This window comes from Phacochoerus africanus, chromosome 2, assembly GCF_016906955.1.
Source record: "Phacochoerus africanus isolate WHEZ1 chromosome 2, ROS_Pafr_v1, whole genome shotgun sequence".
Lineage (NCBI taxonomy): Eukaryota > Metazoa > Chordata > Mammalia > Artiodactyla > Suidae > Phacochoerus > Phacochoerus africanus.
The window spans coordinates 93663518-93678371 of record NC_062545.1 but is presented as its reverse complement, the minus strand read 5'-3'; the positions used below and the strand labels follow the sequence as shown (position 1 = coordinate 93678371).

The following is a 14854-nucleotide window of genomic DNA, read 5'->3' as shown; positions in this document are numbered from 1 at the left end:
CACCTTGAATTTACTTGAATTTAGTTTCATAAGAAGTCATGTCCTCAGAGTATTTTATATTTGGCTTTGAATATTGCCCAAAGCATTGCCCAAGTCCTCATAGCAGACAAACAGTTTGAACTTTGATGAACCATGGACTGAAAAATAGAACAAAACAAAAGCTTGATTTGAGAAGGTACAGTGTTACCAATTAGTATTTTCCCAGTGATGATATTCTCCTACTGGGATTGCATTTCTAATTGTTTCTTGAAACAGTGGGGGATTCTCCCAATATAAACGCTAATGTCATTAGCCTGAGTATAAATTCTACAGCATTGGCTGAAATTTCACCTTTGTGGGCCTGGAGAAGACACTTATGTCCATAGGTAGGAAAGGCATGTGTACCTTAACTTTTAATACCTAGTAATGTATCAATTTTCTTCTTTTAATTATATTTTTGGGAGGATATTGATGTATTGAAACAGAAAGTTTTGGGGAAAATTCGAACAGGTAATGCAGGTTCCATAGAGAGAAAATCTTTAGAGGCTTACTAAACTCTGGATTTCTCTTTAGGTAGATATTACCAGTGTTTTTTGGAAGTCATTCTGGTAGAATTCCATAGTATGGACCTCCACCATATGTTTTACAATAATTTAGTTTCAAGTATGATTCTTCCTGTGTTTTCCATTTGTCTAATGTCTTCGTGTCTACTGTTAGCCAATTTCCTACATGAAAAAGACACATTGGAAATTTAGGTCTTTGTAGTTTATTAATAATTTAAATTTTCCTACTCCAAGAGTAGAAGTATATGCTCAAAACAAGAATTTTGTGACTGTTAACATATGGAAATGTTAGTTTCAGTATATGTAGCTAAGAGGGTTGTTGTTTATTAGGACATCTCTAATCCTTAATGATTCTGGTGATTTATAAAATGCTGGATTCTTTCCCAATGTCTTGTTTCTATTAAGGAGCTGATTTTTCACAAGTCATACTTGTGCTACAGGGAAAAAGTTTTTTTCAGAATATTGGTCTTTTTTTTTCAACAAAGATATTTGAAATATGAGTCAGTCTAAAAGTACGCAAAGACATAAATGTGTCAGTCAAAGAACTCAAGAACAGTAAATGGTGAAAATTTTGTGCCAAGTTGCGCCATAATAGGTCACTTGACCACAAAAAAATAATGAAAATGTTTGGCTCTTAGTGGTGTTGATTCTCAGCAACAGTGCTGACACAATCTCACTGTGGGGTTGGAGAAGTCTGATAATAGTAAGTCTCTGTGTGCCATAGACCCACAATTCTAGGATTAAAATATAGTTAATGAGTAGGGGAGTTGTTCACTACACGAAAATTTCCATGGCGGCACTATGACCAGTGAGCATGCCTGGACCCAAAACTGCAAACTCTTCAAATGCTAGGATTAAGGATTAATCTAAAGAAGTTGCTTCCTGGGGCAGAACAGGTAAAAACAGTTGGGGGGATGACAGCAATGGCCTTTCGCTTTTTTACTGATTTAATCATGAGCTCTAAGCCACTGCCCTAGGTTTTCACAAGCCCCAATTATCTTCCTATTTTTAAACAGGACACTGTTATCTTTTCTTCTTCCTCCGTCTTTTATTTTTGTTAGAATGTCTGTCCCTATCTTCTGTATTTCCAAGGAACTTTAGTTGAGAATTCTATTTTATTCATATTTCTTTCTTATAGTAGCCTATAATGTAATCACTGATGGAGACAAGGGAGGTGATAGAGTTGAACAAATCAAATTTTAACATTTTCCCAAGCAGTCTATCCCACTGAGAGGGAGTGATGAGAGGGTAGCATGTCACAAAAGAAGGACACTAAACTAGGTACTATCATATTTGATTCCTCTCCTAGTTCTCTGTCTGAGAGGTGAGCCAGGGTCACAGTGTTAAGTTTTCTGGACTTAATTACGGACCTAACTGAACCTATTGCCTTTGTCTTCTCCACCATCTTTCTTCTATCCAGTGTCATGTCTGGAATTTGAAAGGTGCATAAGCAGGTATAGATAAATGAATTCAGAGCTAACAGGATTTTACACAATAAGTTAAAATGTTTTGTGAACTATAACTTTAATGTTAATAAGATGGGTGCAATAGCTGATAACACCAAGATTTGAAATCAGAGGGCCCAGTAAATGCTATGCATTTCTTTACATAAAATGATTTAATATAATATCTATTTCATAAGGTTATTGGACTTAAGTAAATATTAGAAGAAAAGTATGTTAGTATGGTGCATGGGCTATAAGAACCCAACAAATGTTATTTTTGTCATTGTAATGTAAACCTTCAAGCATAAAATTAAACAAGTCTATTAATTTTATTTACATTCTTTGAGCTGGTGAAAAATGATGTGCTACTCACATTGACATTTTATGATGGTCAGAAGGTAGGAAAAGTTTTATACAGCCTCAAGTTCTCTGATAATAAAATTTCTTAATGTCAAAATTGTTCCACAGAAAAGGGGCATTTCCATGTCAATTTATTTTTATGTGACTCAGTATACAGCAATTTGTTCATAAACTGAAATTTGGAGATATACTGACATAATATTTTATCTTATTTTGATTATATATTTAAAATAACTTGTGATAGGAGTTTTCATTGTGGCTCAGTGGTTAACAAATCCGACTAAGAACCATGAGGTTGAGGGTTTGATCCCTGGCCTGCACAGTGGGTTAAGGATCTGGCATTGCCTTGAGCTGTGGTGTAGGTCGCAGACTCAGCTCAGATCCCATGTTGCTGTGGCTCTGGCATAGGCCAGGGGCAACAGCTCTGATTAGACCCCTAGCCTGGGAACCTCCATATTCCATGGGAGCAGCCCTAGAAAAGGAAAAAAGACAAAAAAATTGTGATAAATTCAATAAAATGCATACCATTTTTATAAATTATAAAGTCAAAAATATAAGAAATATGCATTAAACCTATACCTTGCATTATAACTTATTTTTGTAACTAAGGATACAATTTATTTTTTTCTCATTTAAGTAACCGGTTAAGCCATGTAGCAATTACTGAAAAGTTCCTTTTTTTAAATGCTGATCTGAAATTTCACTGGCATCATGTATCACTTTACTTATGTGTGTTACTTCTATTTGTGGACTTTATTTTCCACTATGTTGGTCACTTTTTTTCTCAACTGTGTGTCAGTAATGCATTGTCCTGAATCCATACTGCAGTTTTATAGTAAGTCTTGATATCTGATAGGAAACTCCCTACAGAGGAAAGAGTGCTCTCTGTATAGAGCCAGAAAATAGGTGAGGAGAATGTTAAGAGAGTTGGTTGAGGATACAGTAAATTTTTCCAGTTATGCACTTTGAATTTTGATGGCACTTTTAATCTCATATCTTTGAATTATATTACCCACCACTTCTCATTTTTTCTGAAGGCTACGAACTCTCAGATCACTTGTTTCCCTATGATTCTACAGCAACTTTTTCAGGATGTTCATTACTATGCTTGTCTTAATAGTTGGTTATTCAATATATACATAGATAACCCTCCCCTCTCTAAATGTGGAATTCTCCCTTAACACCACAAACACTAATGACACTCTGCCACCACCGCTACCATGACCATCAATCATCACAACAAATAAACAATTAAACTTCTTGTGGGCTTCCAGAAAATGAGTCAGACTTAGTGAGAGATGTAACACATCTGTAGATCATTGAATTGGGAAATACGAGATGAAGTTCTGACAAATCTTAGTCTCCCTGGGATTCAATTTCTCAGTGTTCCGAATGAACTTTACCTGTGTTATCTTCATGGTCTTTATGTATATATGTGTATATATGAAAGAACATAGATGGAAAAATTAAGTTTATACTATGTTTTTTTTTCTTTGACATATAAGCTACCTAGATATTTTAAAATTTCCCAGAGTATCAGGATACTTAATCTTACAGTTTTGTCTTTAGTCTCCAACTTGACTGTTCTGTAATTACAAAAACAACATAAATGAAAATCATTTGTTGAAAAACTTTTAGACTTGCTTTATGGTATATCTCTTAATATCTAATTATGGGAACAATACTGGGATAACATAACTAAAGCCCTTTGGATTTTTTTACATCTAACCTTGTATAACTTTTATCCACAGATTCAGTGTTTTTGTTTTGTTTTGTTTTGTTTTGTTTTTAAAGAAACAAAAATAAACTTTTTCTATTTCTCCTTAGATAATCAACCAGCACTTTACAGATGAGACAAAGAAATATTCCAAAGAAACTACACTGAAGTGACAGAATTTCTTCTCTTGGGCCTGACGAGCCATCCAGAGTTGAAAGTTGCTTTCTTTTTTTTGTTCCTTGTGGTCTACCTAGTCACTGTGATAGGAAACCTGGGCATGATTGTTTTAATCAGAATTGATGCTCGACTTCACACTCCCATGTACTTTTTTCTCTCAAGTTTGTCTGTTCTAGATTTGTGTTTCTCCACAAATGTCACTCCCAAAATGCTAGAAAATTTCTTATCAGAGAAGAAGACCATCTCCTATGCAGGCTGCCTGGTGCAGTGCTATGCAGACATTGCTGTGGTCCTTACAGAGCACTGCATGCTAGCTGTGATGGCATATGACCACTACATGACTACCTACAGTCCTCTGCTCTACAGTAGCAAGAAGTTCCAGAGGGTCTGTGTCCACCTGGTCATTATCCCTTATGTCTATGGCTTCCTCCTTAGCATGATGGAAACCTCGAGGACCTACAACCTCTCTTTCTGTGGAGATAATGAAATTAATAATTTCTACTTTGCTGATCCACCTCTTATCAAGCTGGCATGTTCTGACACCTACAACAAAGAGTTATGGATGTGCATAATAGCTGGCTACAGCAATGTCCAGTCCCTCCTGATCATTCTCATGTCCTACATGTTCATCCTCATCGCTGTCCTCCGAAGCCATTCTGCAGAAGGGAGAGAAAAAGCTTTTTCCGCATGTGGCTTGCACCTGACAGTGGTCACAATCTTCTAAGGAACCCTCATCTGCATGCACCTGAGACGCCCCACAGAGGAGTCTGTGGAGAGGGCAAAATGGTGGCTGTGTTTTATACCACAGTGATCCCTATGTGGAATCCCATGATCTACGGCCTCAGGAACAAGGATGTGAAAGAGGCATTGAGAAAAGCAATAGGGAAACAAAAATTGGGGAAATAAAATACTACTGTCAAGGAAAACATTTCTAGATAGAGTTAGACATGAGATGATTGAAGTAAATATCTCATTTTAAGCTAGTTATGTGCCATACTTTTCTAATGCTCTATGTTAGGTAGCTGACTAGATTACCAACCCTAAAAACAGTGGTTGAAAATGGGAAGAATAGGACAATTCATTCACATTTCTGTATCAATTAGTATCAATTCCTAGTGAAAAAATAGTGCCTTCGGCAAATCTGGATTTTCTTTGTTTTGTTTTAATGTCAGTTGAAGCAATCCTGGAGGTTAAGTGTCCACTTTATATGCTAGCGTTATTAAGTTTGGTCTCTTCCTTATAGCTTACTTTACGTTAATGGCTTACATTCTGTTTTTTAAATTTATAATGATTTTTATTTTTTTCCATTATAGCTGGTTTACAGTGAAACAAGGCTTATATTCTTTTTTTTTCTTTTTTTTTTGTCTTTTTGCCATTTTCTTGGGCCGCACCTGCAGCATATGGAGGTTCCCAGGCTAGGGATCTAATCAGAGCTGTAGCCGCTGGCCTATGCCATAGCCACAGCAACAAAGGATCCGAGCCTCGTCTGCAACCTACACCACAGCTCACGGCAATGACAGATCCTTAACCCACTGAGCGAGGCCAGGGATCGAACCTGCAACTCATGGTTCCTAGCTGGATTCGTTAACCACTGAGCCACGTCAGGAACTCCAAGTCTTACATTCTTAAGGTTACTTTATGATACAATATGCTGCCAGGAAGCCAGTCTTCATGTTCAAATGATTATCACACATTTCAAATGTTCTATATGAGATGTTATCTCATATCTCTTGGGTCCAAACTTAATCATATGTTCAAAACTCCCTGCAAGAGTTTCTGGGAATGTCAATCCCAGGACACAGTGTATTAGGCTAAAAGAGGAAGGTTCTAGCTCCATTCTGATGGTAAATAGCCATCTCCACCACACTTTTTAAAAATATCTCACCTTCACCCCTTATTCATTTAAGTAACAACTCCCTAATTCACTTTCAATGATGTCCAACACTTGAAATTACTAACAGTTTATTTCACAGATGATGGGAGGAAAGTGGATACCTGATACAGGTTACTCCATAAATGTTGTAGAGTGGAATCTCATTGAACATATTCTGCCACATGAAAATTTTTTTTCCAGAGGCTCAGTGTTACAACAAGATTTTTTCTTGAAGCATCATATAAATGCTTTCATGGATGTGTTTACTCAATGTATGCAACTGTTTTAAAAATCAAGATTGTATAGAAGATTGTGTCTCCTTTGGGTAGGATAGTGGTGCAAAATTCCTAAATTTTCTTTGGTGTTCAACGACCTTTTTGAAATAATAATAAAAAAAAAACACAACCATTTTTAACCTTCATTTGACTGAAGTTACTTTATGAAACATGGCCTTTGTGTTCAGTTGTGTTTTGATGCCAACATTTGGAGTAAGGCTCACTCATAGGCAAATAAAAGACTTAGTACAATTCTTATCTTCCACCCATTTCCCTCACCATCCTAGTACCTGGCATTCTAATGTGGCCTCAGCCAAATTACAACACACCTTCATCTTTTGAGGTTGTGAGGAAATGGTCAAAGTCACCAATTTTAAATCTATGAAGAACAAGCGTGCACTATAATTTTCTTACTTAGTTCCTCTATTTTTTGGCCTTATTTCTTAAAATTTCTTAGCAGTAAAGGCAAATAATTAGTTATTATCTGTATGAGGAAAGGACCCATTGTTTTCATAGGCTATTGTCATGTCAGGATTTTTCATAAGTGCAAAATCATCTGGTGTGAGTAACAGCAAACTCAAGAATCAAGGAGTTAGAATCAAGTTACTTGGATGAACTGAGAAACACATTATCCAAACCTCTAAATATTGGATATAGAAACATACCTCTTTGGGATTACAGGTTGAATTACTATGAGGGGTAAGAGAAACAGCACTTAGCAGAGGGCTATGCCTGGTATTCTAAGTAGTGGTCCAATACTATGGTGTTTCCTCTCGCGTCTACATTGCTTTATGAAAGATAAGACAATGTTATCTTAAAGCAGCATTTCACTTGTAATGACTATCACTGTTTTCTCTTTTGACTTTTTATGTCTTAAGAAATAATTTGTTCTTTTTTAAAATACATGTTATTGGATTCCTGATGACTTAGAAAGTTGTGTACATTTCAGATGTACAGCAATGTGAATCAGTAATACATATACATATATTCATTCATTTTCAGATTCTTTTTCCATATAGGTTCTACTATTTTTTAAATTAATAATAATCAATAACCTCTCATCATCAGTTCACTAAATATGTCTTTCTTAAAAACAGCTTCACCAGCAGCAGTGCAACTTGACAGTATGTTGATAGTTATGCTTGGGAGAAAATGGAATGTAGCCTTCAGGGTTTGTGAGTACTTATTAAAAATGTGTTGACTGGCAGATGGTCCGAATAGTGTTGCTTTACAGGATATCACTGTTAATAATTCCATTTTGTTAATGTTAGTTAATACTATACCATTACATATTACATACATATGAAGAAAGAAGAAAGGGACTCAGAAATAAAAGGTAAATAAGAAAGTCAAGTTTATTAACAGCTCAGAAAATATCTTAATTTGGAGGAAGAGACAAGGCAGAGGATAACCTAGAAGTTTTCAGGCTCTGTTTGCATGAGAAACAGAAAAATCTGTGACTTTAACCCAATTTTCTGCCTTAGTCTTGGGAATTGAGGCTAGTCACAACATTCAATATATTCAATTTTTAGAATTCAAGTATTAGGATTAGGGTGACCTGTATTCTTTCTTCTCACTAAATATTGAAAGCAACACATTCCCAAAATAATAATTGTAACATATGTCTACACATTAGGGTCACAGGTTTCTGAGGCTTTTTGTGGTCCAGTATGGTGTATACAAAATTGGAAAAATGAAGAGAGTTCTGAAGGTGGAGAATTCATCCAATTAGAATGACAATATATAATTGGAACATAGAGTCCATGAGAGTAGCTACTATATTATTATCTATTTAATTTTTACTCTATTCTAGGCACACAGTAAATGGGTAAATAAATATATAAATAAATGCATGTCACAATTTATAGAAAATAAATTCAAGGTCAAGAATTTTTCCATTTTCCTGGAATTCCCATTGTGGCTCAGTGGGTTAAGGACCTGATGTTGTCTATGTGAGGCTATGTGTTCAATCCCTGGCCTTGCTCAGTGGGTTAAAGATCCAGTTTTGCCACAAGCTAAGTCATAGATGCATCTAGGACCTGGTGTTGTCCTGTGGCTGTGGTGTAAGCTGGCAGCTGAAGCTCCAATTTGACCTTTGCCCTGGGAACTTCCATATGCCACAGGTAAGGCCATAAAAAGAAAAATATAATAAAAATTAATTGTTATGTTTTCCAGTGCCATGGGGTACACTCATTCTCTAGAATGCAGTTGCAGTCCTATAGAAAGCAGAGAGGGAATAAGTTAAATTTTTTCCATTTTGGAAAATAGACCCTTAAAATATCAATTAAGCTCAGTTAGAGGAATAAAGTATGTCTTACAATACAGAGATTGTGAACTAAAAATTAAACCCATTGAATTTACAAACAATTATCTTCCAATAAAAATTAAAATAATATTTCTCAAGCATGTTAATTTTTTCTCCTAAATGTGTAGAAACTGTAAACATGAGAAGAATAGCTATTAGAAATCTTTTTCTGTCAATAAAAATATTTATGAATGAGTTCCTTATGTGACAGAGTTAAAAATAGAGCAAAAGAGCATTAACGATAACAAAGCTATCAACTCTAATCTGAGTGTTAATTTGGGATTTAGGCAGGTATATTGTTTCAGACAAGAAGTCTATTTGGGATTCATCAATGATGTGCATATGACATGTGTCTTTTCATTATCAGTTTTATAACCCTTACTGAAAAATGGAAGAGACTTTCTTCATTAATACAAGGAATTGCACTCATTAAGTACAGATTATTTGGAATGTCATGGTTGATGCAATATGGACGTGATTATTATCACCTGGGAAACTAAGAACTGCCTCCCCACCCCCCAAACAAAGGCAACACAGTTTCTCTCCAGAATGCAAAGAAAACATTTAAAAAAGAATAAATTAAAATATCAAGTTCTTCTAGCCCTTTAATTTATTTTTATTTATTAAAAAATTTTAATTCTGCTGAGAGTTACTTTTAAGGTTCATTTTCTTTCGCAGATGACACAATATGGAGCATTTTAATTACCTCTTCAGCTTTCTGTCTATATTCTCTGGTGAGAAAGTCCCAGAGTGGGAGATCCAACACTTATAAATACTTATGCACCCCCCATGGATGATGACAGGTGAGATGTTCCCAAGATCATTTTTTCTTCATGCTCAGATATGTTCATGCACAGGGAGTCCGTGTATTTTTTAAAAAACAGTCTGAAGTGCTAGCCTTCTAGGCAGTCCTTGGCATTCTGAGTAGGAGGACCATGTTCTGGGAAACGTTATTAGGAAGTGAGCTTAGAGAGTCTTCACCATGGTAACGGTTGTCAGTTGTGGTTGGGGCTTTGGCCTGATGCCCTATACAAGAGCTGCAATTATGTGATGGTTGCAGAAATGTATACGATATTACCTAACAAACAATGAGAACCCTCCCCATAAAGTGTCAGTAAGTGGCAGTCAATAATTATTTTTCTTTTCTTTACTAAAGATTCTTAGTGCAAGGCTCAGCCTCACTTTCTCTTGCTCTATCTTTGTCTTTCTGTCTCGGTTTCTCTCTCTTTCCCTCATACACATGTATAAAGTCAATGACTTAAACTTTAATACAGCACTAGCATGTATAAGATACCAACCATATGTCTTCAAACACAATGACTGACAAAGAATTTATTTGATTTCAAAATATTAAATGATCTTGTGCTTCTTAGAAACCATATGGTCCTTTCTCCATTATCCTGCCTCCTTTGTCATCCCAATGGTTGGAGTTTGCTCTTTTTTCTTGGCCATGCCTACAGCATGCAGAAGTTCTCTGCCCAGGGCTCAAACTAGCACTACCAACAATGACAACATTGAATCTTTTAACCACTGGGCTGCCAGGAGACTCCCTAGTTATGTCTAACATGAAGACAGCCTGAGGAAAGAATTTGACTCTCCATGTGATCTGCTACAATTTTCTTCCGTCTTGCAAATATGTCCCTGAGGATGTCTGTAAGACTGTGAGTTTAAATAAAGGACCCAGACATTTTCTTGGGTGACCAATTGTCTTGGTTTGCCTAAGACTGAAGGGGCAAAACTTGCATTCCTAAGCCAAGAAATTCCTGGGCAAACTGGGTGGCAGCTGTTTATGTTACACATATCCAAGTACAGACTGTGCTGTAGCAGACATAGATGGATTTTATTAGAGGGTCACCTGTTTGAATATCATGCTGATCCTCTGTGCACATTTGTCATTAAACAGCTACTAAAATTAGAATTGGAAATGTAGCTAACGTGGCTTGGCTTACTAATACAATCCACATTTAAGGACTTGAAACCTAATATTATTTTCCATTTTTTAAAATTTTATATATCTTGACTACATTTGACATATAAGCAAAAGAGTGGTTTTAAATATTTTCATTATAAATATAAGGTAATGTACCAATACAACTGTAAAAAATGGTTCTGAAGGGTGTTTTTATAGAGAGCCTGATAACATGAACAGATTTCTTGCCTTAATGTGTGGAAAATGGATAATTATTTGAAAGAGGGCAAAATGAATCATATAAATCTCCCTTCAGAGATATGTGGATATTCAAATAGATTTTGCAATACCCTTTATTCCTCTCCTTTACATATTCATAGTTAAATGAGGTAGCATCTCTTTATATTTGGCAATTTGGCAGAAGCAACCAATATAGTATAGCTCCTTTTACGTTACCTCAGTCACCACCAATATTCTAGAGAAAAATGGAAATCATCTATTAGTTTTGCAGTCTTTGATATTTATCACATAAATTTCAACCAAGAGATGAGTAGTGGGAATCACAGGTATAACAGCGGAGCTAAGTGGCAAATTCAAGTGAATAAGGAGAGAAGAACATATCTCACCTGATAATGGGTGGGAAAAGTTACATGTATCTGCAGGTAAGAAGCAGGATGGTCATAAAAGCTTGTTATGGGTAAGAGTAGAACCAGTGGTTTTTCTGGAATGTATTAACTGCTTGAATGAATGAATAAATATAAAAGTGATCAAGTTTTTCTAACTTGTACTTTGGTGGCAAATACAGGATAACTATATAAAGCCTCAGTCGTGCAAGCCCATGGTCCATACATAAATAGAATGTAAGTAAAATATTACTACTGGAAAACTAGCTCAACATATTTAATCTAGCATATTAGAATGTGCTAGAAGGTCCAGAATCCAGATAGCTAACCATCTTAATCTGATATGGTCAACCACTAAAAATGACTTCTCCTAACCCTAATTTTTTTTTTTTTTCCTTAGCTTCCTTGTACATTTTATAAATGTCATTAATTTAAGCTTAAATAATTATAGAAAAATAATGGTATTCTATTGTTCTTCTTTTATTCAACGTTCTAAGACAGAAAGAAAGAAAGCAGAGAGACTGTCATAAAATTTGTTAGTGCTTCAAAACACAAGGGAATTCTTAAAAAGATTCTAAAAGTCCAAAATAGGTGATGCTTAAATTTATCCTTATTAGGCTTGTTTGTAATGTGGACAATGACTGGCAAGGGTTCAGGGTTCCTTTGGGTTGATTTTGAAAATTTAAAACAATTGCTAAATAAATGTGTTGCTTTCAGAGGTTTTACTTTTCTTTTTTGCAAATAGGGATAATTCATTTATGTTAAATCATCTCATACAGTGTTATGTGTTTCTTGGTCGAACCCACAGCGTGTGGAAGTTCCTAGGCCAAGGATCGAACCCACACCACAGCAGCAACCCAAACCACTGCAGGGACAATGTAGGATCCTAAACCTGCTGAGACACAAGAGAACTCCTGAAGTCATTTGTTTTATACATTTCAAGTTTGCAAGAATAATACAAGGAAGTGCAATTTACTTTCTGATTATGGAATAACATTTCTTTGCCAACGGCTTTGAAATCATTTCTTATATATAGTATAGACTTTCTAACTCTAAAATCTAGTGAATAATAAACCGTATGCACGTTCTAAAATTTGGGGCCAGTAGTAAAAATTCTTTCCTTTTCTAGGAGACAGCAAGAATAAAAATTCTCCTTCTGGAGTTTTGATGTAGACAAGTAGAACTAGATAAAAAATGTTCTGTCACTATTTTCTATAATTTTGTATTATTTTATCACTTTAAAAAAAAAAAAAACTGCCAGAGGCCAGCTCCGGTGGCCAGGGAATGTACACATTTCCCCAAAGGAGATGGATGAGCATCAGCATATGTACATGGAGACAGCCTTTTTGTCCCTTCCTTCAGGGTGCCAGGATGCTCAAATTTTATTGACATAAGTGGTTGACTATATAGACAGCTTTTCAGTACAGAAAACATCACAGTGTTAAAAGTACATTGGTTAACTATTACATGGTATAGCAGCTATACATCATGTTCTAAGATCTTTATCTTAACATAAATTTACTGAGTATGATTTAAGGTCAATTAGGTATAATACATCATGTTTTAAGATTTTATCTTAACATAAATTTAGTGAGTACAATTTAAGGGCAATTAGGTACAATATTTCATGTGGAAAGGAGGAGACTCAGTACAAATCATCCCTTGGCCAGCGCGTCTTTACAAGTTAAAGAGGTCACAGATGCAAGAATTTGGCATTCACAAATCTTGTATTCAGACTGGTGCTTATCTTTAAAGTGTCATGGCAGGGAGACTGTATAAGAAAATATAAACCAACTTAACTAGCTATCACTTAAAAGCTTTTAAAATCAAGGACAAAACTCACAGGTAGGATTCATGAATAATATATGTCTATCTTCTATGAACCTCATTAAAATACTAACTCTAAAGTTTACTATATAACTAGTTAGTAGATAAACACTATGTTTTTAACTAAGTTTGATTTAAAAAGGGTAAAGTCTTTCATGATGAAATTCTTATTATATTATTGTTGCAAGTTTGTTAAATCACAAATCACCACAGGAAAATAAGAATGGAAAGTAAGAATAATAAGCAAATAATCAGGAAAAACTGAGGAAAACTGAATAACAAGTGAATAACAGAAAAGACTAAGTCATCCATGGAACAATCCTCACTCAGTAATGCAAAATGGAAATTGTTTCCTGGAAAATTCAGTTCCCCACCAATGTCAGGAGGTGAGCCTTATTGTCTTCGTGGGTCTGTCCTTGGAATTGTGCCATACAGGCTGACATCTCCTTGTTTAAGAATCTGCCCTCATGTAAAGGACCTAATGCCGAGAACTATAAAACTTTAACCAAAGAAATCAAAGATGATGTAAAGAAATGGAAAGATATTCCATGTTCATGCACTGGAAAAATCCGTATTGTAAAAATGGCCATACTACCCAAAGCAATCTACAGATTCAATGCAATCCCTATCAAATTACCCAGGACATTCTTCACAGAACTAGAACAAACAATCCAAACATTTACATGGAACAACAAAAAGACCCAGAGTCGCCAAAGCAATCCTGAGAAACAAAAACCAAGCAGGAGGCATAACCCTCCCAGACTTCAAGAAATACTACACAGCCACAGTCATCAAAAGAGTGTGGTACTGGTATCAAAACAGACAGACAGACCAATGGAACAGAATAGAGAACCCGGAAATAAACCCTGACACCTATGGTCAATTCATCTTTGACAAGGGAGGCAAGAACATCAAATGGGAAAAAGAAAGTCTATTCAGCAAGCATTGCTGGGAAACCTGGACAGCTGCATGCAAAGCAATGAAACGAGAACACACCCTCACACCATGCACAAAAATCAACTCCAAATGGCTGAAAGACTTAAATAGACGACAGGACACCATCCAACTCCTAGAAGAAAACATAGGCAAAACCCTCTCTGACATCAACCTCATGAACATTTTCCCAGGTCAGTCTCCCAAAGCAATAGAAATTAGAGCAAAAATAAATCCATGGGACCTCATCAAACTGAAAAGCTTTTGCACAGCAAAGGAAATGAAAAAGAAACCAAAAATACAACATTCAGAATGGGAGAAAATAGTTTCAAATGATACAACCGACAAGGGCTTAATCTCTAGAATATATAAACAACTTATACAACCCAACAGCAAAAAAGCCAATCAATCAATGGAGAAATGGGCAAAAGACCTGAATAGACATTTCTCCAAGGAAGATATACAGATGGCCAGCAAACACATGAGTAAATGCTCAACATCACTGATTATAAGAGAAATGCAAGTCAAAACTACCACGAGAGACCACTTCACACCAGTCAGAATGGCCATCATTAATAAGTCCACAAATAACAAGTGCTGGAGGGGGTGTGGAGAAAAGAGAACCCTCCTGCACTGTTGGTGGGAATGTAAACTGGTACAGCCACTCTGGAGAACAGTTTGGAGATACCTTAGAAATCTATACATAGAACAACCATATGACCCCGCAATCCCACTCTTGGGCATCTATCCAGACAAAACTCTGCCTAAAAGAGACACGTGCACCCGCATGTTCATTGCAGCACTATTTACAATAGCCAGGACATGGAAACAACCCAAATGTCCATCGACAGATGATTGGATTCGGAAG

General features: G+C 35.8%; 1 pseudogene; it reads left to right on the top strand.

Annotated features, from left to right (window-relative positions):
* The first annotated feature begins 1343 nt into the window (after positions 1–1343).
* Positions 1344–5147, top strand: LOC125120691 (olfactory receptor 1030-like; annotated as a pseudogene).
* The last annotated feature ends 9707 nt before the right edge of the window (positions 5148–14854 follow it).